At 35.6% G+C, this 27,254-nt stretch overlaps 1 long non-coding RNA gene across 1 annotated transcript in view; it reads left to right on the top strand.

Moving 5' to 3' along the window:
- Positions 1 to 1,797: 1,797 nt before the first annotated feature.
- The window catches only part of LOC123527813 (uncharacterized), a 68,256-nt gene continuing 42,799 nt past the window's right edge, over positions 1,798 to 27,254 (top strand). The window contains exon 1 of the long non-coding RNA XR_006681815.2: positions 1,798 to 1,883. This is a non-coding gene — a long non-coding RNA (uncharacterized LOC123527813). The remainder of the gene's footprint in view (positions 1,884 to 27,254) is intronic.

Below are 27,254 nucleotides of genomic sequence, written 5' to 3'. Positions count from 1 at the left end.
GTTTTCTTCCGTCTCCCATGTCGGAATGACGCCATACTCTATGTACATGTCGCCCTGACGTGTTGCTGCACTTTGGCTTATTTTTGGGCAAAACGTTACTTTTAGCTGCGAACATTAGCAAACGAATTCAAATTGATCAAAAAGCGACTGCGCCGGTTGTGCGTAGCTATGGTAATAAAAACGTTTGATGCGCTTCGCCTATCAGCAAAAATGTTACAAAAAATATATGACCAAATTACAGAGAGATTCCGAATTACAACGATATATTTCACATTATTATTTACACAATAAGCAACATTTGACAGCAAAAGTCCATGTTATTTTTGAACAGCCCTCGTAGTGCTGGATGTTTTTTTCCAGTCAGTGTTGCCCAAGTTAAAATCACCACCGATTAATAAGATTGATTTAGAATTTGGGTTTACTCTACAAAGAGACTCGTTTAGATACTGTAAGGAAATATCATCATCTGGCTGTGGTCTATAAAAAAGAGCCAACAATTAGTTTTCTACAATTGAACAGTGAAACTTCCACCCAAATAATTTCACAATTAGTTTGCAGTTCATTACTCTGGACTGACTGATTCATTTTTAACAGCTATAAGGACACCGCCATGACTCTGACCTCTTTTATTTGGCGGTCTGTCAGTTCTGTATATGGTGAACAAGTTTGGATAAAAAATTGTGATGATGATACAGAAGGATCAAGCCAGGTCTCAGTTCCAATAATGATACCTGGGCAGACAGAGTCTATAAGAGCATCCAGTTCCGTTTTTTTTTTTTTTTTTTTTTTTTTGATGGACTGGAAATTCAGACAGATTTCCTTTAATGGATGATTTACATTTTTATATTTTTTAGTTTTCTGATTAGTTGGGCTAAGCTGGTTTGGTTTTGGAGAGGATGATGCAAAAGGTTTATCAGGATGTGGTTACTATCACTAAGAACAGAGAACGTGTATTTAGACAAAGTGGTTACAATACTTGAGTTGAAGATGGAAGTTAAAAAATTTGGTAGACCACATTTAAGACAATGCCAAGACAGATTACTGCTATCCATAATGTTATACATGGATTCCGACATGCCACCTTGACAATCAATATGATACCATGTTTTACATAAGTCACACTCAAAGGCTTTAGATTTCCAAGTAACATTTTACCACGTAGGGCCATCTAGGTGCTTTGGGCCCGGGGTTTAATTCTACCTGATTTCCTAAAATAAGTTGGATGATAAGATAAATATTTTTATTTGAAGAGTGAGCCACCACCTTATTACGATATGGTTTTTGATGATGATACAGCCAGTGATAGATACAGACACTGTTGTCAATCCTATATGACAAGGGATGCAGTATATGGTTTTCAGAACAGAATTTGCCTGAGCTGACCTTGGTATTACAAGGGTTTTTGCTAAACACTGCATGCATAACAAACATAGCAGGCTGAAACACAGCCATTTCACTGAGATGATAACTTGACAGAATTTGTCATAGTTGTAGGTCATACACAACCACTACAATTTGAGGTCTCATTTTTTGGGCTGCTTTGCAGTTGTTGAGTGAAAATTTATTTCTTGCATGAAACATGACCCTCATTCTTCTTTTGATTTTTGTTCGGCACTAATAATTTTCTTCATTAAAATGTAAGTTACAGACACTTAAAATGGGTCCTGATGTGTACTGCAGCCATTTTTATATAAAATAAATAAGGCCAGCTATTTTAGTGTGTTCATGCCAAAACCGAATATGGATGGGGACCCTATGGATGTACGGTACGGGTACGGTACGGGGATTAGGAACAACCTTATCGGTGTGCTGATTACAGTTAGTTTCGTGACATGTGTCAAAATTTCCCGCCAAATGTCAAATAACAGTGATGTTAAAAAATGGTAAGAGCTTGTGAAATACTACCCGTTAAGAAGATCTTTCCCGTGATGACATAGTGCACGTAGGGGCACCTCGGGGTCTTCTTCCACCATAAAAGCTGGAACCAACAAACTCATTTATACGGACTGAGTGGACTAATCCACTAGTGCATAACGTGATAAAGCAAACCAATAGCACGATTCTATTACATCTTTATTTTAGAAACTGTACTGAGAAAACAGAAGTTATGTAAAACTTTTGCCGATTAAGGACACTCTTTATGAATTTTAAAGCATTAGCAAGACTACAAGTTCGATCAAAAATATTTTAATGAACAGAAATAAAAACTAGTTAAGGGGACGCATATTGCTACATTCACAGTTCATACAGAAATGCAAAAAGGGGTGCATATTCAAGAAATCGATGGTGGGAAAATAAAAAACATATTCCTAAACTGATACTGATGGACACCTGTAATATTCAGTATTTTGTGGGTAAGGATGTGGTACTATGAATGTAATAGGAAAACAGAGGTCTTAGTGAAAGTACATTCAACACAAAATATTAAGCTTTTGTATAAGGAAAAAACAGGTTTTTTACAATAACAGTGTTCCAAATAATGTTGAAGGGATGAGATTTTCTTTCTAACACACCAGGTTTGCTTAAACATGTAAAAATTTAACGCCATGTTATTTCAGCTCGGGACGGACGCCATATTTCTCATTGATAAAAATGTAAACAAAAAAAATCAGAGTGGGATTGGCATTGCAAGGGCATAACATGACATTCTACACAATGAATACCTTAGAACAGATATCTAAGATGCTACACAGGTCAGGCGGGTTAAATGCATAATGGCGATCACTTGAAATTCATCTTGAAAAGGTGGTTAATTTTAGTTTATTTACATGGTTTTTAATTTTCCCACGACTTCTCGGCGATTCACTGCAAATGTATTACTGCGCCGGACGAAAGGTAACTCTAATAAACAACGGGAGACAACTTAGGTGTCAGCACGTGTACGATTTTTAAAAAAACAGGTCAATGATTATAATTTCTTATCAAATAATGAATCCTATTCAGATATTCGTCTTTAATATTAGAAAATTATTAATTTCTGTGGACATTTGTCAAAAAATATTACTTACATTGGACTACTTTGCGCATCAAACTGGTTTCCGCTTCAGTTGTGAGGCACTTCCGTTATACTTTTTGACAACAATAACAAAACACAAAATGAATCAATAAAGTCACTTATAAACCGACTGCTACTTAAATCAGTGTAAGTAAAGTTGTTGTAACAACATTTTACATGTTCGTTACGTTATGAGATAAAGTTTATCTTAAACTGCATAATCCATTAATTACGTTTAGATGATATTGCTTTTACAACTTATTTGACCCCATTTTTTACGTGAATGACAGCATTCTCGTGCAACTCGTGCAAACAGAATTATGAAAAGTATGGTGGAGAATTCAAGGACAAATTATAAATGACATTAAAGTGAGGATAACTGTATATTCGTCCAGTTTCGATTATTGACATGCCTGCTGTGTATTAGTAACTTTTGTGAACAAGATTAGAATGTTACTTTTGCACATATACACATTGATTGGACCTCTCAACCAAATTTCATACCTTATTTTAGGGATTTTTAAGACAATACATTTTCAAAAATTTGTTGAATGTGTTTTGATATTTAAGTGCATTGTAGTTCATGAATACCAAGTTAAAAATTAATAATGGCAACATTTCTAGGCCCTTATTGCAAGCCACTAGACTTCTGTAACGATAAATGTTTAATGTATTAAGGGGAATATACTCTTTAAGTTTTGGAAAGTGGCATTCCTTGACCACCATATCTTTTCTTATGCACTACTTTGTAAACAAACTAAATAATGTGTTTTAGCTTACATATGCCAAATGAAAAGCAAGACAGTGACCATATTTAACATTCTTTCTTTAAATTAGAATCTGTAGGACATTGATAAATGTTTGGACAAGGTGAAGCACTATTATTTTCGCACCAAAAAGTCTTAATTGTTGACTTTGAATGTACACAAGAAGTCTTATGTAATTCAACAATAACTTTCTTGTTTCAGTTTTCTCATTTTTATTTTAGTGAGCAATCCTTTGTGTACTTATAACAGTTGAAACAGTATCCATTTCATGTACCAAAACCTTGTACTTTTTGCAGGTAAATTTTATCATACCCCACCCACTTTTTTCTAATTTCAAAGTATGCGTCCCCTTAAGTGGCAAACAAACATAATTTTGGTTTTGTCCAAACCATGTGTTTTGCAACATGCTTATCGATAAATTCCTCCCATAGTGAAATGTACATGCACAATTCCCAATAACATGCCGGTAAGCTTCAAAGACATGTACCAAGGTCACGGAGGGCAAACAGGTGTTTGAGTGATTCACAAGTAAATGACCGCAAACTGGCAAACGGGAAACGTCTTCTTAATGGGTAGTAAGGTTTTTGGTCGACTCTATGTAAAAGATAGTTAAGCTACATTACATTTTAACATTTATTCATTCAACAGTCTCGGCTTCAGGCGTGTAATAACAACTGCTATAACTTTAAAATAATTAGTAAATTGCGATCTATAGATTATTGATCAAGTCGGCGTGACGTCACATCCGGAGCAATCAATTATGCAAATTACCTTGGAGGTGAAAGCAGGACCTCGCAATTCGTAGCGAATTAACTAGCGGTGTGGGTTGTGATGTTTTAATTCTCAAATAAAACAAATCAAGAGTCACCTTTTTTATCATCTGCAGCCCTTACGCTATGGTACAATCTATATATTTTTCAAAAAAAGTAGGGTTTTTGTGGTAATTGATTTTGTGGCATTTTAAAACGGTCTGGAAAAAGTGACAGATTATGTATTGTCTGCTCTTCGGCGCTACGGATCAGATATTTATAATTTAAACAAGTTCCCAAGCTTATTCAACATTTTCTCAGTTTGCTATATATATATTAATCTAAACTAAATATCAGAGAACAAAACATTTTTTTTTTATTCAACTTCTTTGCTTGAAATCGTAGCAGTTGTTTCTTTCATCTCTTTCAAGTGTCTTGAATTTTTTTTTTCTTTTTAAGAAAGAACAGATTAAATAAATAGTAAATTAATTTTCTGATATTTTTATGTCTTTTTTAAATAAGCTGATTTTCTAAATGTTTTAATGCTCTGAAATAATTATATTGTTGCCATTTTCTGAAATGTACTTTGTGCGATATATTTTATTTAGTTAATGTAAAATGCTATAATGTCGAAGTACATTAAGTATGAAAGTCATTTAAATAAAGTTGAAAACTTATACTTTATTCTATATGTAATCTTATTGCAGACATTTTCTTTTTGAAGAAATGTCCTTCCAACCAAAAAATAGTTTGGTGAATTAATTTTAAAGTTTCAAATGAACTAAATGTTCGGGCATGTGTATTGGTTAAAGTTTTTTTTATGTAGTAGCTCTATTAATCCCTTTGTCAATTGACACGCAAATAACAATAATGTGCATCTTCCAAATATCATAAGACCCTGAAGGCATACATCAAACCGATAAGACAGGAAATTACCATAAGGCCCCAAAGGGGTACATCAGAGGGATAAAACAAACAGGAAATCAATCTATTAAAAAGTGATAGTCATTAGGAACTGGTCAAAACTGATTTTCATCAATATACCACATACTGATTGGTTTCCATAGTGATTTATGACTGGAATGAATGCTTTAATTTTGTGGTATGTGGAAGCAGTCAATTGTGACAGTCTAACAATTAACAAAAAAAAATGGATATTGAAAACTACAAGATATGACTAACATTATTCTAGACAAAGCATGCAAATTATCGTTCTCAGTTTTAAATAATTGACAAAACAGAGATCAGTATTTTTTTTAGTATTTTCGTAATTGGAAGTCATCAATTTATTGATACGTCCTGGCTTTTCGTAAAAAAGAAACTAGCATGCAGTTATTATATATATCATTTTATCTCCGCGTGTAACACAGTAGCTCTAGATGTCATATTACATTTAAAACAATTGTAACATATAAAAAACCGCTTTGTGTTATAAATGCTATTGTGATCCTGATACCCTTCGAGGGAGAAAAAAAATCCCTTCTCCAGTATTTACGCATAATGTGCTATTAAGCTTTAAATTATGACACCCCTCATTAAATTTCATACGAATGAGAATTTAGGTAAAAGGTGTTGATTTGATTAAATTTGGAGTGACTGAATCACTTTTGACACCACAGTATAAGCTATTTGGCTTTCAGAACTATTTTAATGGCAGGCTACTAAATAGAACGAGAAAAGTGAAAGAAATGGAAAAACCTGATTAGATGAAATAGATTTTCTGTTTTATTTACTTTAAAAAGACCTCTGATTTTTTAAATTATAATTTTCATCCAGTCCGTCACAAATATGAGACCTTGCAGCTTACACGGATCAATGATGAATATCACGTCTGAAACCTTAAAAAGAAAGGTTTCTTTCTCGGGAGTGATTTCTGGAACATCATGCTACATTATAAATTCACTGACTTATTAATATTGCCCAAAATTTTTCTTTAAGCAAAGAAAAACAACCAGCACTAGTGAAACATGAAACGCTTTTCAATTACAATTTAGCGTTTGCTGTCACCTCCGCTTGTTGCTACGCTGCGCGATACGCTGAAGTGCCCGGATATCCGACCTGATCAATTGGTGAATGTTTCACTTGTAAGAATCGTCGTAGCAGAAAAATTTAAATAGCTATATATACAGCTAGATTTAGCTATATAGCTAATTTGTGACTTTTCTTGGACCTGGTAAACATATAAAAACAATAGAGTAAGTAACCCCAATCAGGCCTCGACCTTAACTTTTTTCAGCAGTTGCCAGCAGGTCCACCAACTGCTAAAATCTAGTAGACCTGCTCAGACTTAAGTGGACCTCCAATTCTATCACATAAATTGTGATGTTGTTGACGTCATAACTTCATATGACTCAAAGAAACAGGACTTTTTTCTAAAATAATTAAAAATGGAAGACTGTAGCAATCTGTTATCCCAAAAATAATTATTTTGAAAAGTGTCCCAAAATATGGATACAATAATCATCATCCTCCCGACCCGTGTTGAAAGTGAAAAAAGAAAACATCAACAATTAATTATCGGTAATTATTCTGATGATAAACTAAGTAATTGGCCTTGTTTTCATTTTAAATTAACACCCCCTCAAAGAGCTAAAAGAAGTGTGTCGGTTATTCGTGGCATCTGAAGCGGAGATCAAAGCGGTATAGTTTCCCCGAGATTGTCATGGCATAAAGTCATGTTTTCGCGCCATGTGACACATCACTGTCTGATCGTATTCTCGATTCCTTTAATTGTTGAGAAGAAATCAGTAAAAAAGTTTTTTCTTTAATTTTTTAAAAGCGAATGTGCAATATCCCGAATAAACTGACATGTAAATGTGTCAAACCGTGAACGATGATAATGGATGTCTTACCTCTGTGACCTATTTGCCCTCAAGAAATTTACATTATTGTTTCAGAAGAATATCTAACAAAGTGTTGTGTCAAAACATACATGTACAAAGAATCATTTAAAACTTATTAAAAACCGCAACGACATCATACTGCTTTATTTGATACCACATTTCTATTTACGTTCATTAGGTCACGTAAGCTATTCTGCCGCGCTAACAGAAATCTGTTTGCCAAAAATCGTTTTACTCCATGTATTTAAATTGCTGCCGCTTTTTCATTAAGATTTTTTAATTGTGTTTTTTGTACTTTCTGGTCAAAAGTCTGAATTTTATTACCATAGTATGTACCGTATATTTACTTTAAGAAAGAAATAAATAATCAAGATCGCGCTGTTTGAAATTTTACAAAACATTATATGAAAATTTGATCATTTTTAAAGAATTTTGCCTACATTCCTGTCGATATCTTATTAAAATTGTTATAGAATTCAAACTGTATTAGTTCTCAAGCGGTGTTGAAAATTTAAAGCGATTATATTAAAAAATGAATGCACTACGCACGTTTATTGTGTCAAAAGTAACCGCGATGTAAATTAGACATTACGATAGGGCGCACGTGCTTGTGGAATGGAAAATTACCAGCATGACGTTTTGATATTTTTACGATTCGCGGGTAAATTCCAGTCAATCCAGGTAATTTTGCCTGATGTAATTTCTCAATTTGGTAAAGTTACCATGTAAAAACCACTCACCCGATCGGTGGAATAGTCCATTCGTGCTCTCCTGACTTTAACTCGCCAATGCTTATAATGGTAGAATGCCGTACTTAAGGCAAAATCAACTTTCGTTTTGTGAATTCGCCGATATGGGTACGATTTTCCCTCCTATTTTTTACTTTTAAGGGTTTTATTTTATTTGCAGACCGTGACTGAAAATTGGTTGACCGTCGGTCTACCCAACTTTTCATAGTTAGTGGACCTGCCGATATTTTGGTTGCGTCGGTCCAGCGGTCCACCGCTAAGGTCGAGGCCTGCCAATAACCAAATGCATATAGTAGGTTACAAATGGACTCACTTGTGCAGTGGTGCACATTTTGTGCCATATCTACTGGTAAAGAGCCGACCTTCATGACGTAAATATTAATGATAAACTTTTCTCTTTTAGGTACATAAACACGGGTAATGTATTACCAAAGAGTTATAAAAAATAAATAGATCGGCAACTCGAAAGGCATATAGAGGAAATTTCGCCAACATCACGTGGCTGCTAATGAGATTACGTTACCGGAAGTTCTCCATGCGCCATTTTGTATGCGAAAGAATGACACTGTCAATTAATCAATCATCACTGTATGACCACGCTTTTTTGGATAGTAAGAAACGTGTATTTTGTGCTTAAGACTATTTTATATTAAACAGAATCTGATGTTGTTTTAGAAGCTAACACGTATTTTACATGTAGTTTTAAAGGTACAAATTGCAACTCCATGCTCGCTTCACTAAAATAACGCCAAATCACGCTCGGACGCGAGATCACGCGAGATTACAGCCAGTTGCCATTCTGTGTATTTTATATTTCTTTGGTATTACCAACTCGTTCAGTTCCCTTGAACTTCCTACCTTTTAAAGATGAATCAAACTTGACCGCTTTAAGAAACCAGTTCCAAAGCTTTCAGGGGACAGGGCTGCCAATGTTCTTGTTCCACATTGCTTAAGTGTATCAACATATTGCCTTCTTTATAATATTATGATAATGCTTTACATGTGCTGCTGTTTTTGTTGTTTCATGTTCAACTTCTTTCATTTTGTCTGTGCATGTTTGTAAGCATGTTTATATATTGAATTGTTTTGTTATTAGTTATGCTAGACTTCAATTATTGGCTTAATATGTATTCTGCAAAATAGTGAATTAATTTGCATTTAGCTTAGTTTGCATGTTTGTGCTTTATACAGTCTAGTCGGCATACATGCCATAATTGCTCAGAACGTTTCCGGGATTCTGAGTTAAAATTTCCGGGATTTTTACCTTTTGTCCGGGACATACACCATGACATTGGTATTCGTTTGTTTCATGCAAAAACATCATAATATTACATGTAGTGTTCACTCGCTTGTATTTATGTGCTGCAAATGTCGTCTAGCTTTCTAAGGGAGGTAAATACATGTACAGGTAATACACCTCTATAGTTTGGCACGTAAATTTATTGCGTTCCCGAGGTGATCAGAATTAGGAGGCTTACTATATACGAAGAATCAACCTGGTCGTGATTTAGATTCTAGCTAATTTGGTATCATTCTAAAGCTTAAACATTTATCTAATAATTAAATTGAATCCTTAAAGGAATAAAATAAATCTTGTAGATAAAATCGACAATATAAAATATTTGGAGTTGGGTCAATTTTCATGGGTCGGTCGGCAAAGGCATTCAACTTTTTAATTTAGAATATGTACGGGTGGTAAAGGCGCAATCCAATTCCCGCTGGGATATAGTATGAGACAAGAATAAATTTTCTCGAAAAAAGCAAAATGCTATTCGACACAAATATGATAAAACATCATATGTGTAAAATATCTGGTTTGTAATTTATGATTCGGCTCTATTATCACAAAAACTCAGGCAAACGAAGAGTGAAAAAAGTATGAAATCAACAAAAATGGGAGTTTCTGACCTCATATGCCTAATCTGAGGACAACTGATGCTTTTTATGATAACTCAACTGTTATAAAGTAACGAATATCAAAATTATTTGCTTCAAATCCTGCTTAAGGGGACATAATTGACAAGAAAATAATCGTGAATGGGGTTGCGCACCGGGAATGGAGTTGCTCGTATACATCATAATGTATATAATGTATACGCGCATCTCCATTCCCGGGACGCAACCCCATTTCCGATTATTTTTTGCCAATCTTTCCCCCAAAAGCAACATTTCATTCAAGTGTATGTAATATTCATGACCGTTTTACATGCGTTTGATCATTAGAAGCGTCACATTTCCAGAAAGAAGGCACAGAGTTAGAAAATTTGCATTTTTCATGATTCCATGTTTTTTTGACAGCTCAAGCCAGCAGAGTTTTCGTGATAACAGGGCCGATTTTTAAATTAATAAGTTGGTATTTCACACATATGATCTTTATTCATTTTTGTGTCAAATAGCATTTTGCTTTTTTTCGAAAGCACTCGTAAATGTGTCATTATTTACAAAAACAAAAACCCACCTACCTTGATTTTGATGCGCAACACTAGCACCGGAAGTCACGCAACCCATTTTTAGCGTATTCCCAGTGGGAATTGGATTGCGCGTTTACCACCTGTGTATGTGTGACAATCGATCTAGATCTTAAATGATTACAACCTTTTAAAATAATTATCATTTAATTGACCATTTTTAATAATCTCTTCCATAAAGGCTACATGTAGCTTTACCGCCAACATGCTAAAAACAAAAGAGATTTACGACTTTGTTCCTAATTTAAGTATCATAAAACAGTCTGACAGGATTATGCAATCAATAAGTATCGTAAAACAGTTATTGATTGCATAATCCTGTCAGTTCTTAATCAGGGTCATCATAAAAACTGACTAACTTAATCAGTGTCATCAAAAGATCGTTGCGTGATCAAAGCGGGCTTAATCAACACGTGTCCCGCTCGAGGGCATGAATCTGATTAGGAATAAACTATGTGACACCGTGGACTGTTTATTGTGTAAAATTCAACAGTTTATAGACAAAAAACAAGTTTTTTGGGGGATTATTTTTATTTGTTTATGTATTTTTATTTTTCGTGACATTTCAACCCTGCCCAGGACACTGGGACGAGTATGTAATTTCCCGGACAATCCCGGACAATCCGGAACGTATCACATGTATGCTATTCGGGTATTCAGAATCCGCCGAAAATGCAGGTGAATGTTTTACAGTTGATGACAACAAATACTCCGGCAGAAATTAGACAAAAAATAATCAAACTGACATGTAAACTTGCGTATTTCTGCACATTAACCCTTAGCCAGCTGGCGGCAAGTGATTCTGCCTTTGCGACCAGTGCAGACCAAGATCAGCCTGCACACCATGCGGTCTGATCATGGTCTGCACTGTTCGCTAAATATTTAGTAAACACCCCTTCAAATGATAAATGGCACTGCCCAACTTGGAAGATGGACCAGTCCATTATAGAAATTTAGCATCGTAAGGGTTAAACGACCTTGGATTATAACATTTTCCTATTTTTTCTAGTGATAATCACAATATAAAATGTTGTGTATTGACTAGAAACGCAAATTTTTTACAAGGAAATATAGAGCTGCCCTCTTCAAAAGATGCTCACTAAATTATCTGGTGATGCCCCCAAATAAATAAGATATGGTAATGATGTATGTTGTATACTTATCACACTTAAGTATATAAATTTTGAAATATTTGTGATAAAAAAAGTTATTCATATTAAACTAAACAGCATATAAAACGTATATTACTCTACAAAACAATTGTCAGTTTACTGATATATACAATGAATTCCGGAAAAGGGCTGCATAAAGGGGCCACATTTTTGGACATTTCAGCGCCTTTAACCCTTAGCCTGCTGCGGGCGAATTTAACAGCCTTTGCAAACAGCTTGGAACCAGATCAGACGCCGATTAAATCTGATCAGGTTCCAAGCTGTTTGCTACTCTGACAATATTTCTTCCAATTTTGGAGTAAATTGAATGAACTTAACAATTTTAGCAGACGACATTTCAGGCAGACGACAGTTTACCTAGCATGCTAAAGGTTAAAAACACCTTTTTCAAAGAACTGTTACATATCTTCATTTCGATGCATTTGCAATAATGTCCCAGTCCTGAAATTTCACATATTTAGGTTGAAGGTAGTTTTGAGCAATTGTTTATTTTTATTTCTTTACAAATGGTATTCATTTTTAAAGTGGGACAACTTGAATATTTTAAGTATCCATCGTAGGGGACAGTACGGCAAAACATGTAATGGTCAGGTAGATTGTTGGTAAAGATGTTGTTCTTTATCAAATATTTCTGTGTCTTGAAGATATACTACTACCTAAACCTTTAAATTACACCCAAATAAATCACGAACCTGCCCACTTAGCTCAGTAGGTAGAGCGTCGGTCTGTGGATTGCGGGGTCGTGAGTTTGATCCTCGGGCGGGGCGTATGTTCTCCGTGACTATTTGATAAACGACATTGTGTCTGAAATCATTAGTCCTCCACCTCTGATTCATGTGGGGAAGTTGGCAGTTACTTGCGGAGAAGAGGTTTGTACTGGTACAGAATCCAGGAACACTGGTTAGGATAACTGCCCGCCGTTATAGGACTGAAATACTGTTGAAAAACGGCGTTAAACCCAAAACAAAAAAAAAACAAAATAAATCACGCATCCGCGCAGTCTGGTCAGGATCCATGCTGTTCGCTAACAGTTTCTCTAATTCCAACAGGCTTTGAAAGCGAACAGCATGGATCCTGACCAGACTGCGCGGATGCGCAGGCTGGTCTGGATCCATGCTGGTCACAAAGCCACTATGTTGGTTTTCTCATGGCACGGCTCAATTATCTCCTCTTTCTATCAGGGATGAAGGAATTCTCATATCTATTTTAATTAGAATTGCAGACAAGTCTAGTACAATTTTTTAACTCACCTGTCACATAGTGACAAGGTGAGCTTTTGTGATCACCCTTCGTCCGTCGTCAGTGCGTCCGTCCGTGCGTCTGTCCGTCCGTCCGTCAACAATTTCTTGTCTGCACGATAGTGGTTTCATTTATGATTTTATTTTAACCAAACTTGCACACAACTTGTATCACCATAAGATCACGGTTCCTTCCTTGAACTGGCCAGATCCCATTATGGGTTCCAGAGTTATGGCCCCTGAAAGGGCCAAAATGAGCTATTTTGACCTTGTCTGCGAAATAGCAGCTTTATTTATGATTTGAATTTTACAAAACTGGCACACAACTTGTATCCCCATAAGATCTTGGTTCCTTTCTTGAACTGGCCAGATTCCATCCTGGGTTCCAGAGTTATGGCCCCTGAAAGGGCCAGAATTAGCTATTTTGACCTTGTCTGCACAATAGCAGCTTCATTTATGATTTGATTTTAACCAAACTTGCACACAATTTGTATCACCATAAGATCTCAATTCTTTTCTTGAACCGGCCAGATCCCTTAATGGGTTCCAGAGTTATGGCCCCTGAAAGGGCCAAAATTAGCTATTTTGACCTTGTCTGCACAATAGCAGCTTCGTTTATGATTTGATTTGAACCAAACTTGCACACAACTTGTATCACCACAAGATCTTGCTTCCTTTCTTCAACTGGCTATATTCCATCTTAGGTTCCAGAGTTATGGCCCCTTAAAGGTCCAAAATTGGCTGTTTTGGCTTTTGCAACCATATAGAGACTTCATTTATGGTTTTATTTGATACAAACTTCCAAAATATCTTCAACAACAATAAATCTTTGATTCCATGACAAATCAGATCCAATCATATGTTCCAGAGTTATTTTATATCTGATTACCTCCCCTGATTGTAATCAAAATGGATTTATATCAATAAGTACTTACAGGACTTATTTAAAATTTCATTATTGTTATTAGTTGGACTGAGACAATCAGGGTAGATAACTATGGACTGATTTTATGTCAAATTACCTCCCTTTATTTCAAATTAAAATTGTTTTATCTCCATAACTAATGAAGATTCTGATCTGAAATTTCATTTATGTCAACAGATTTATTTGGCAGATCCTTCTTTTGTCCACTTACAATATTTTTTTTTTAATTACTTCCCTTTTATGTTACTATAAATAGCTTATTTTAGTAACTTTTTTATTATTGGCCGTAGGGAAAACACGAGACCAGTTTTCTGTGGTACAACATGGATGGTACCTCCAATTTTTAGGTGTATTTTAACATATCTATACCTTGTAAGATTTTTTTTTCTTTTTGGTTAAATTCCTTCCCTTTGTTGTTCCTGTTCTTTGGACTTAGATATTTTTTCTGAGGACCTTCTTGTCCTCAAGTGCAATGATAACAGGTGAGCAATATAGGGCCCTCTTGTTTTAACATTATTTTGTGAAGATGACACATACCCTTCGCTTTGTGAATTTAATGGTATTTTGGTCAAAATTGAGAAAAAATTTCAGTCATCAACTACAGCATACACTTTCAAACAGTCTTCTGTTCCTTTACAATGATTTGCATTTTTGATTATTTTCCCAATTAATTTTGCTGTACTTTTTGTACTGAAAGATAATCTTTTTGTCGGGCACAATTGGGATTTTTTTCCTAAACGTCGGGGGACAAAAGGATACTTTTTTTCAATTTGGAATATGACCCATTAACTTCTATTAAATCGGCCGAAAAAAAGCTCTATAATGGCTAAATGTTTTAGACTTAATGGCAAATCAAGCAGAGTTGTTTTTAAATGAAAAAGAAATTAGACAGAATACTTTCAGGATACACATAAGGTCTTTTTTTTTTTTAATCTTTGTGTTACAAACCACCAGGGTCCAACCAGGCTGTAGGAGGAAAAAAAAAATAAAAAAAATAATTCAAGAATTCTATTTATTTTTTTTCATCGGAGAAAGAAACTTGATTTTCAAGCAGGGTGTATTTTTATCCATCTTGTGCATGCATGTCTGTCTCAATGTTGTGTATAGAACTTGGTTTTTAAACTTGCTTCATGTTGCAAAATGCACAAATTTATGCTTCAATGTACAGAAATGCTTATATGTACTGTCAACGTAACTTTGTATATTAATAATTTGCATGTATGTAGAATGTTTTATGTACTCTTTTAGAAGTAGTATGTTGCCCTTAACCCATTAGCTACCTATACATATGTCATGATGCTAGTAACAGCGTTATGGTAGGCGGTGGTTGTGTTTGCTTGTATTTTGTATGTTGTAGTGTCGTTTAATTAATGCAAGTAAACCTAGGCTCACACTTAATCGCATTGGGTTGTTTCATTTTCTTAGAATATTTTTTTCTTTTGAAAATCTTTAATTCAAGAATTACATCAAATGGTTTATATTAACTTTTGCTTTATATACAGATTTTACAAATCTATAATTTTGTACTATGTATCATTTCTGAAACTTCTCCCCAACCGTTCCTTCAGTCATTGTCATAAATATATAATATTATGTATTAACTTTGAAAATGGTTGGTTAGCAAGGACACCCTAGTGTGAAGGGACCTTGGGGCTCACTATGGCTACTTGAGAAAGAACATTTGTTGTAATAGTTTTCAGCGCAGGTACAGTACTGTACAGCTCTATAGTTCCATTCAGTACAAAACATAATTTGTTCCTGGGAAAGACCAGTACTGCTTTCCATAACAGACTGCAAACTCTCATTTTTAAGCTATAGTCCTTCAGCGAAGGAACTTTTATCGCTAAAATTCATAGATTCATCAGCATTAATATTTGATATATCTTCAAGCCACACACATGTGATAAAAGGATTTACCGTTATGGCAAAAAGTAATATTTCAGGAAACATTTTCACTTTTTCTAACATAAATTTTCCAAGACGATATCTTTCTCGTTATGTTACTATAATCAGGTCTACGTGACATTCCGCATTCTCAACTCGTGAGGCACATGTTCAATTACAACATCGCCAGTCTTGCATTCATTCGTAATTTTTACGAAAGATATCCTTTTTAGCTCACATGTCACAAAGTGACAAGGTGAGCTTTTGTGATCACGCAGCGTCCATGCATCCGTCCATAAACTTTTGGTTGTGACCACTCTAGAGGTCACATTTTTCATGGGATCTTTATGAAAGTTGCTCTGAATGTTCATCTTGATGATATCTAGGTCAAGTTCGAAACTGGGTCACGTGCGGTCCAAAACTAGGTCAGTAGGTCTAAAAATAGAAAAACCTTGTGACCTCTCTAGAGGCCATACTTTTCAATGGATCTTCATGAAAGTTATTCAGAATGTTCATCTTGATGATATCTGGGCCAAGTTCGAAACTGGGTCACTTGCCATCAAAAACTAGGTCAGTAGGTCAAATAATAAAAAAATCTTGTGACCTCTCTAGAGGCCATATTTTTCATGGGAACTGTATGAAAACTGGTCTGATTGTTCATCTTGATGATATCTAGGTCAAGTTCGAAACTGGGTCAACTGCAGTCAAAAGGGTCAACTGCGGTCAAAAACTAGGTCAGTAGGTCTAAAAATAGAAAAACCTTGTGACTTCTCTAGAGGCCATACTGATTAATAGGATCTTCATGAAAATTGGTCAGAATGTTCATCTTGATGATGTCTAGGTCAAGTTCGAAACTGGGTCACGTGCCTTTTAAAACTAGGTCAGTAGGTCAAATAATAAGAAAACCTTGTGACCTCTCTAGAGGTCATATTTTTCATGGGATCAGTATGAAAGTTGGTCTGAATGTTCACCTTGATGATATCTAGGTAAAGTTCGAAACTGGGTCAACTGCGATCAAAAACTAGGTCAGTAGGTATAAAAATAGAAAAACCTTTTGACCTCTCTAGAGGCCATATTTTTCATGAGATCTTCATGAAAATTGGTCTGAATGTTCACCTTGATGATATCTAGGTCAATTTCGAAACTGGGTCACGTGCCTTCAAAACTAGGTCATTAGGTCAAATAATAGAAAAACCTTGTGACCTCTCTAGAGGCCATATTTTTCAATGGATCTTCTTGAAAATTGGTCAGAATTTTTATCTTGATGATATCTAGGTCAAGTTCAAAACTGAGTCACGTGAGCTCAAAAACTAGGTCACTATGTCAAATAATAGAAAAAAACGACGTCATACTCAGTTCAAAACTGGGTCATGTGGAGACAGGTGAGCGATTCAGTACCATCGTGGTCCTCTTGTTTACTATCAATTTCAACCGTCAGCTATCGGTCGGCTTGAAAATCCAAAGAGTTTTTTAAGGAAAGTGTCCAAAGAGGTGAAAGGGCCAAAATGAGCTATTTTGACCTTGTCTGCACAATAGCAGCTTTATTTATGATTTGAATTTTACCAAACTGGCACACAACTTGTAAAAAAAGTTGTATCCCCATAAGATTTTGGTTCCTTTCTTGAACTGGCCAGATTCCATCCTGGGTTCCAGAGTTATGGCCCCTGAAAGGGCCAGAATTAGCTATTTTGACCTTGTCTGCACAATAGCAGCTTCATTTATGATTTGATTTTAACCAAACTTGCACACAATTTGTATCACCATAAGATCTCCATTCTTTTCTTGAACCGGCCAGATCCCTTAATGGGTTCCAGAGTTATGGCCCCTGAAAGGGCCAAAATTAGCTATTTTGACCTTGTCTGCACAATAGCAGCTTCATTTATGATTTGATTTGAACCAAACTTGCACACAACTTGTATCACCACAAGATCTTGCTTCCTTTCTTCAACTGGCTATATTCCATCTTAGGTTCCAGAGTTATGGCCCCTTAAAGGTCCAAAATTGGCTGTTTTGGCTTTTGCAACCATATAGAGACTTCATTTATGGTTTTATTTGATACAAACTTCCAAAATATCTTCAACAACAATAAATCTTTGATTCCATGACAAATCAGATCCAATCATATGTTCCTGAGTTATTTTATATCTGATTACCTCCCCTGATTGTAATCAAAATGGATTTATATCAATAAGTACTTACAGGACTTATTTAAAATTTCATTATTGTTATTAGTTGGACTGAGACAATCAGGGTAGATAACTATGGACTGATTTTATGTCAAATTACCTCCCTTTATTTCAAATTAAAATTGTTTTATCTCCATAACTAATGAAGATACTGATCTGAAATTTCATTTATGTCAACAGATTTATTTGGCAGATCCTTCTTTTGTCCACTTACAATATTTTTTTTTTAATTACTTCCCTTTTATGTTACTATAAATAGCTTATTTTAGTAACTTTTTTATTATTGGCCGTAGGGAAAACACGAGACCAGTTTTCTGTGGTACAACATGGATGGTACCTCCAATTTTTAGGTGTATTTTAACATATCTATACCTTGTAAGATTTTTTTTTCTTTTTGGTTAAATTCCTTCCCTTTGTTAATCCTGTTCTTTGGACTTAGATATTTTTTCTGAGGACCTTCTTGTCCTCAAGTGCAATGATAACAGGTGAGCAATATAGGGCCCTCTTGTTTTAACATTATTTTGTGAAGATGACACATACCCTTCGCTTTGTGAATTTAATGGTATTTTGGTCAAAATTGAGAAAAAATTTCAGTCATCAACTACAGCATACACTTTCAAACAGTCTTCTGTTCCTTTACAATGATTTGCATTTTTGATTATCTTCCCAATTAATTTTGCTGTACTTTTTGTACTGAAAGATAATCTTTTTGTCGGGCACAATTGTGAGTTTTTTCCTAAACGTCGGGGGACAAAAAGATACTTTTTTTCAATTTGGAATATGACCCATTAACTTCTATTAAATCGGCCGAAAAAAAGCTCTATAATGGCTAAATGTTTTAGACTTAATGGCAAATCAAGCAGAGTTGTTTTTAAATGAAAAAGAAATTAGACAGAATACTTTCAGGATACACATAAGGTCTTTTTTTTTTTTAATCTTTGTGTTACAAACCACCAGGGTCCAACCAGGCTGTAGGAGGAAAAAAAAATCAAAAAAAATAATTCAAGAATTCTATTTATTTTTTTTCATCGGAGAAAGAAACTTGATTTTCAAGCAGGGTGTATTTTTATCCATCTTGTGCATGCATGTCTGTTTCAATGTTGTGTATAGAACTTGGTTTTTAAACATGCTTCATGTTGCAAAATGCACAAATTTATGCTTCAATGTACAGAAATGCTTATATGTACTGTCAACGTAACTTTGTATATTAATAAACTGCATGTATGTAGAATGTTTTATGTACTCTTTTAGAAGTAGTATGTTGCCCTTAACCCATTAGCTACCTATACGTATGTCATGATGCTAGTAACAGCGTTATGGTAGGCGGTGGTTGTGTTTGCTTGTATTTTGTATGTTGTAGTGTCGTTTAATTAATGCAAGTAAACCTAGGCTCACACTTAATCGCATTGGGTTGTTTCATTTTCTTAGAATATTTTTTTCTTTTGAAAATCTTTAATTCAAGAATTACATCAAATGGTTTATAATAACTTTTGCTTTATATACAGATTTTACAAATCTATAATTTTGTACTATGTATCATTTCTGAAACTTCTCCCCAACCATTCCTTCAGTCATTGTCATAAATATATAATATTATGTATTAACTTTGAAAATGGTTGGTTAGCAAGGACACCCTAGTGTGAAGGGACCTTGGGGCTCACTATGGCTACTTGAGAAAGAACATTTGTTGTAATAGTTTTCAGCGCAGGTACAGTACTGTACAGCTCTATAGTTCCATTCAATACAAAACATAATTTGTTCCTGGGAAAGACCAGTACTGCTTTCCGTAACAGACTGCAAACTCTCATTTTTAAGCTATAGTCCTTCAGTGAAGGAACTTTTATCGCTAAAATTCATAGATTCATCAGCATTAATATTTGATATATCTTCAAGCCACACATGTCATAAAAGGATTTACCGTTATGGCAAAAAGTAATATTTCAGGAAACATTTTCACTTTTACTAACATAAATTTTCCAAGACGATATCTTTCTCGTTATGTTACTATAATCAGGTCTACGTGACATTCCGCATTCTCAACTTGTGAGGCACATGTTCAATTACAACATCGCCAGTCTTGCATTCATTCGTAATTTTTACGAAAGATTTCCTTTTTAGCTCACATGTCACAAAGTGACAAGGTGAGCTTTCGTGATTGTGCAGCGTCCATGCATCCGTCCATAAACTTTTGCTTGTGACCACTCTAGAGGTCACATTTTTCATGGGATCTTTATGAAAGTTGCTCTGAATGTTCATCTTGATGATATCTAGGTCAAGTTCGAAACTGGGTCACGTGCGGTCCAAAACTAGGTCAGTAGGTCTAAAAATAGAAAAACCTTGTGACCTCTCTAGAGGCCATACTTTTCAATGGATCTTCATGAAAGTTATTCAGAATGTTCATCTTGATGATATCTGGGCCAAGTTCGAAACTGGGTCACTTGCCATCAAAAACTAGGTCAGTAGGTCAAATAATAAAAAAATCTTGTGACCTCTCTAGAGGCCATATTTTTCATGGGAACTGTATGAAAATTGGTCTGATTGTTCATCTTGATGATATGTAGGTCAAGTTCGAAACTGGGTCAACTGCGGTCAAAAGGGTCAACTGCGGTCAAAAACTAGGTCAGTAGGTCTAAAAATAGAAAAACCTTGTGACCTCTCTAGAGGCCATACTGATTAATAGGATCTTCATGAAAATTGGTCAGAATGTTCATCTTGATGATGTCTAGGTCAAGTTCGAAACTGGGTCACGTGCCTTTTAAAACTAGGTCAGTAGGTCAAATAATAAGAAAACCTTGTGACCTCTCTAGAGGTCATATTTTTCATGGGATCAGTATGAAAGTTGGTCTGAATGTTCACCTTGATGATATCTAGGTAAAGTTCGAAACTGGGTCAACTGCGATCAAAAACTAGGTCAGTAGATATAAAAATAGAAAAACCTTTTGACTTCTCTAGAGGCCATATTTTTCATGAGATATTCATGAAAATTGGTCTGAATGTTCACCTTGATGATATCTAGGTCAATTTCGAAACTGGGTCACGTGCCTTCAAAACTAGGTCATTAGGTCAAATAATAGAAAAACCTAGTGACCTCTCTAGAGGCCATATTTTTCAATGGATCTTCTTGAAAATTGGTAAGAATTTTTATCTTGATGATATCTAGGTCAAGTTCAAAACTGAGTCACGTGAGCTCAAAAACTAGGTCACTATGTCAAATAATAGAAAAAAACGACATCATACTCAGTTCAAAACTGGGTCATGTGGAGACAGGACTGGTGAGCGATTCAGTACCATCGTGGTCCTCTTGTTTACTATCAATTTCAACCGTCAGCTGTCGGTCGGCTTGAAAATCCAAAGAGTTTTTTAAGGAAAGTGTCCAAAGAGGTGTCCAAAGAGTCCAAATAGTTTCTTGTATAGGCATAGTTTTAGAGGTCTAAGTTAACCGAACCCTAACCTTTAGTCAGTATATTCGGGGTCGCCTTAAAAATCCAAAGAGTATTTTTTTAGCTCACCTGTCACAAAGTGACAAGGTGAGCTTTTGTGATCGCGCGGTGTCCGTCGTCCGTCGTCCGTCCGTGCGTCCGTAAACTTTTGCTTGTGACCACTCTAGAGGTCACATTTTTCATGGGATCTTTATGAAAGTTGGTCAGAATGTTCATCTTGATGATATCTAGGTCAAGTTCGAAACTGGGTCACGTGCCATCAAAAACTAGGTCAGTAGGTCTAAAAATAGAAAAACCTTGTGACCTCTCTAGAGGCCATATATTTCATAAGATCTTCATGAAAATTGGTCAGAATGTTCACCTTGATGATATCTAGGTCAAGTTCGAAACTGGGTCACGTGCCATCAAAAACTAGGTCAGTAGGTCTAAAAATAGAAAAACCTTGTGACCTCTCTAGAGGCCATATTTTTCATGAGATCTTCATGAATATGGTCAGAATGTTTACCTTGATGATTTCTAGGTCAAGTTCGAAACTGGGTCACGTAGGGTCAAAACTAGGTCAGTAGGTCTAAAAATAGAAAAACCTTGTGACCTCTCTAGAGGCCATATTTTTCATGAGATCTTCATGAATATTGGTCAGAATGTTTACCTTGATGATATCTAGGTCAAGTTCGAAACTGGGTCACGTAGGGTCAAAAACTAGGTCAGTAGGTCTAAAAATAGAAAAACCTTGTGACCTCCCTAGAGGCCATATTTCTCAATGGATCTTCATGATTATTGGTCAAATGTTCACCTTGATGATATCTAGGTCAAGTTCGAAACTGGGTCACGTGGGATTAAAAACTAGGTCAGTAGATCTAAAAATAGAAAAACCTTGTGACCTCTCTAGAGGCCATATTTCTCAATGGATCTTCATGAAAATTGGTCAGAATGTTCACCTTAATGATATCTAGGTCAAGTTCGAAACTGGGTCATGTGGGGTCAAAAACTAGGTCAGTAGATCTAAAAATAGAAAAACCTTGTGACCTCTCTAGAGGCCATATTTCTCAATGGATCTTCATGAAAATTGGTCAGAATGTTCACCTTGATGATATCTAGGTCAAGTTCGAAACTGGGTCACGTGCCATCAAAAACTAGGTCAGTAGGTCTAAAAATAGGAAAACCTTGTGACCTCTCTAGAGGCGATATTTTTCAATGGATCTTCATGAAAATTGGTCAGAGTGTTTACTTTGAAGATATCTAGGTCAAGTTCGAAACTGGGTCACGTGGGGTTAAAAACTAGGTCAGTAGATCTAAAAATAGAAAAACCTTGTGACCTCTCTAGAGGCCATATTTTTCATGAGATCTTCATGATTATTAGTCAGAATGTTCATCTTGATGATATCTAAGTCAAGTTCGAAACTGGGTCACGTGGGGTTAAAAACTAGGTCAGTAGGTCTAAAAATAGAAAAAACCTTGTGACCTCTCTAGAGGCCATATTTCTCAACGGATCTTCATGAAAATTGGTCAGAATGTTCAGCTTGATGATACCTAGGTCAGGTTTGTAACTGGGTCATGTGCGGTCAAAAACTAGGTCAGTAGGTCGAAAAATAGAAAAACCTTGTGACCTCTCTAGAGGCTATATTTTTCACGAGATCTTCATGAAAATTGGTGAGAATGTTCACCTTGATGATATCTAGGTCAAGTTTAAAAGTGGGTCACGTGCCTTCAAAAACTAGGCCATTAGGTCAAATAATAGAAAAACCTTGTGACCTCTCTAGAGGCCATATTTTTCAATGGATCTTCATGAAAATTGGTCAGAATTTTTTATCTTGATGATATCTAGGTCACATGTGCTCAAAAACTAGGTCACTATGTCAAATAATAGAAATAATGACATCATACTCAGTTCAACACTGGGTCATGTGGGGATAGGTGAGCGATTCAGGACCATCATGGTCCTCTTGTTCAGGTCTTTCAATTGAAAACTCTTTACTGCGTTAATCAAAAACCGCTTTGGATTTTTACGCTTACGTCAGCTGTCAAGCGTCGTCCATTTTTAGCTCACCTGAGCAATGCTCAGGTGAGTTGTTCTTATCGCTCGATGTCCGGCGTCTGTCGTCCGTCGTCTGTCGTCTGTCAACATTTAGCTTGTGTATGCGATAGAGGCTGTATTTTTCAATTAATCTTCATGAATATTGGTCAGAATGATAACTTGATAAAATCTAGGCTGAGTTCGAAAATGGGTCATCTCGGGTCAAAAACTAGGTCACTAGGTCAAATCAAAGAAAAACCTTGTGTATGCGATAGAGGCTGTATTTTTCAATTAATCTTCATGAATATTAGTCAGAATGATAACCTTGATGAAATCTAGGTCGAGTTTGAAAATGGGTCATCTCGGGTCAAAAACTAGGTCACTAGGTCAAATCAAAGAAAAACCTTGTGTATGCGATAGAGGCTGTATTTTTAAATTGATCTTCATGAATATTGGTCAGAATGACTGCCTTGATGAAATCTAGGCCGAGTTCGAAAATGGGACATCTTGGGTCAAAAACTAGGTCACTAGGTCAAATCAAAGAAAAACCTTGTGTATGCGATAGAGGCTGTATTTTTCAATTATTCTTCATGAATATTGGTCAGAATGATAACCTTGATGAAATCTAGGCCGAGTTTGAAAATGGGTCATCTCGGATTAAAAACTAGGTCACTAGGTCAAATCAAAGAAAAATCTTGTGTATGCGATAGAGGCTGTATTTTTCAATTGATCTTCATGAATATTGGTCAGAGTGATTGCCTTGATGAAATCTAGGCCGAGTTCGAAAATGGGTCATCTCGGGTCAAAAACTAGGTCACTAGGTCAAATCAAAGAAAAACCTTGTGTATGCGATAGAGGCTGTATTTTTCAACTGATCTTCATGAAATTTAGCCAGAATGATAACCTTGATAAAATCTAGGCCGAGTTCGAAAATGGGTCATCTGGGGTCATAAACTAGGTCACTAGGTCAAATCGAAGAAAAACATTGTGTATGCAATAGAGGATGTAGTTTTCAATTGATCTTCATGAAATTTGGTCAGAGTGATTGCCTTGATAAAATCTAGGTCGAGTTTGAATATGGGTTATCTGAGATCAAAAACTAGGTCACTAGGGCAAATTAAAGAAAAATCTTGTGTATGCGATAGAGACTGTTTTCTTCAATTGATTTTTATGAAATTTGGTCAGGATGATTGCCTTAATGAAATCTAGGTCGAATTTGAATATAGGTCATCTGAGGTCAAAATCTAGGTCACTTGGTCAAATCAAAGAAAAAACTTGTGTATGTGATAGAGGCTGTATTTTTCAATTGATCTTCATGAATTTTGGTCATAATGATTGCCTTGATAAAATCTAGGTCGAGTTTGAACATGGGTCATCTAGGGTCAAAAACTAGGTCATATCTAAGAAAATGCTTGTTTTATCGCAAGAGAACAATTTTTTGGTCCAATCTTAATGAAAATTGGTCAGAATATTTGTTTCCATGAAATCACTAGGTCAAACATGTTTTACACTGTTACGGTGTGTTTCTTAGGTGAGCGACCTAGGGCCATCTTGGCCCTCTTGTTGTGTATACTGCTAATTATGTTAGGTACAATTTGATTGGTTAAAGTAATATTAGGCATTGACTATTGGACTGTATACGGAATGCGGTACATGGATAACTTTTTATTTCTCGGCGGCTGCGACGCATTTTTTGCTTCCATCTGTACAAAGTACCAGCAGAGGAAATAAAAAAATCTTGTTTTTTTTCTTCAAATTTAATTTTTTTCTAAAAACGCCTTTTTTTGAGCGGCGGGTTTGTAAAACGATGAATGAAAAAATAAAGGCCTAATGTACATCCGCATAGTCAAATATTCATAAATATTCTAAAATATCTCAGTATAGTATTACTCATTTTTCCTGATTAAAGAAAATATAATGTACTGAATTTCAGTTTTTATTAATGACTTTTTTTTGTTTTTTGATATTTTTATATTTTGTTTATATGAATAACAGCAATCTGTTAAAAACACAGTGAAGGAAATTAAAATTGTGCAAAAATTATCAGTTATGATTGGATTTGTCACTAAATCGAAAATAAAGTAAATATTTGTGAAATCACAAAATTATATTAGCTATCAAAGATTATGACCATTTTAATTCCATATTGTGAATAAGTTGATTTTCTGTCAGGGGTTTTTTTTACGACTGGGGGAAGAGGCCCCAGCCTGTCATTGGGGGAAGAAAATAGCGCGCGACATGTTTTGGGGGATTTTTTCACTCAGGGGGGAATTTACAATTATGCATAATAAACACTTTTAGCAACTATACACACTGTCACTTAGCAATAGATGGACTTGCACTAATGTTCACTTATCATTGTAACAAGGTGGGTGGGGAGAGTTGAAATGCTCAAATCATTGAATATTTAAAGGTCACATGCTTTTATTCACAAAAAAATGCTTTAAAATAAGAGTTGCTTTTGCAAGAGTCGTCATATTATCATTAAATGCATACTTTTGTTGGCTTTTAATTATGCCCTAAATAGTAAAACAGTTTCCGGATGATAACTCAAGAACACTTGGGCCTAGGATCATGAAAGTTGATAGGTAGGTTGGTAATGACCAGCAGATGACCCCTATTGATTTTGAGGTCAGTATGTTAAAGGTCAAGGTCACAGTGACCCTGAATAGTAAAACGGTTTCCGGATGATAACTCAAGAACGCTTGAGCCTAGGATCATGAAAGTTGATAGGGAGGTTGGTCATGACCAGCAGATGACCCCTATCGATTTTGAGGTCAATTTGATAAAGGTCAAGGTCACAGTGACCCTGAACAGTTAAACAGTTTCCGGATGATAACTCAAGAACGCATATGCCTAGGGTCACAAAAGTTGATAGGGAGGTTGGTCATGACCAGCAGATGACCCTTATTGATTTTGAGGTCAGTATGTTAAAGGTCAAGGTCACAGTGACCAGGAACAGTAAAACGGTTTCCGGGCAGTAACTCGAGAACGCTTGGGTCTAGTTTCAGGAAAATTGATAGTTAGGTTGGTCATGATCAGCAGATGACCCCTATTGATTTTGAGGTCATTAGGTCAAAGGTCAAGGTCACATTGGCCAGGAACAGTTAAAGCAGTTTCTGATCTTCTTGTCTAAAACCACAGAGCCTAGGGCTTTGAAATTTAGTATGAATTAACATCTAGTGGTCCTCTACCAAGATGATTCAAATTATTGCCCTGGGATCTAATATGGCCCCGCCCCGGGGGTCACATGGTTTATATAGACTTATATAGGGAAATAGCTTTTAAAATCTTCTTGTCAATAACCTACAACATTTAAATTTTGACCATATGTTTGGTTTTGAGTGGCAAGATGAACCTTGACATGAGTTGACCTTGACCTAGTGACCTACTTTCACATTTCTGTAGCTACAGCCTTCAAATTTGGACCACATGCATAGTTTTGTGCACCGAAAAAATTTTTGACCTTGACATTGACCTAGTGACCTACTTTCACATTTTTGAAGGTACAGGCTTCAAATTTGGACCACATGCATAGTTTTGTGTTCCGAAATGAAATTTGACCTTGATTTTGACCAAGTGACCTACTTTCACATTTCTCAAGCTACAGCCTTCAAATTTGGACCACATGGATAGTTTTGTGTACCGAAAAAAAGTTTGATCTTGAAATTGACCTAGTGACCTACTTTCACACTTTTGAAGGTACAGGCTTCAAATTTGGACCACATGCATAGTTTTGTGTACCGAAATGAACTTTGATCATGAGATTGACCAAGTGACCTACTTTCACATTTCTGATTGTACAAACTTCAGATTTGGACTGC

Source organism: Mercenaria mercenaria, chromosome 14, assembly GCF_021730395.1.
Source record: "Mercenaria mercenaria strain notata chromosome 14, MADL_Memer_1, whole genome shotgun sequence".
Taxonomy (NCBI): domain Eukaryota; kingdom Metazoa; phylum Mollusca; class Bivalvia; order Venerida; family Veneridae; genus Mercenaria; species Mercenaria mercenaria.
The sequence above is the reverse complement of the archived record's forward strand: the minus strand, read 5'-3'. Positions and strand labels throughout refer to the sequence as shown.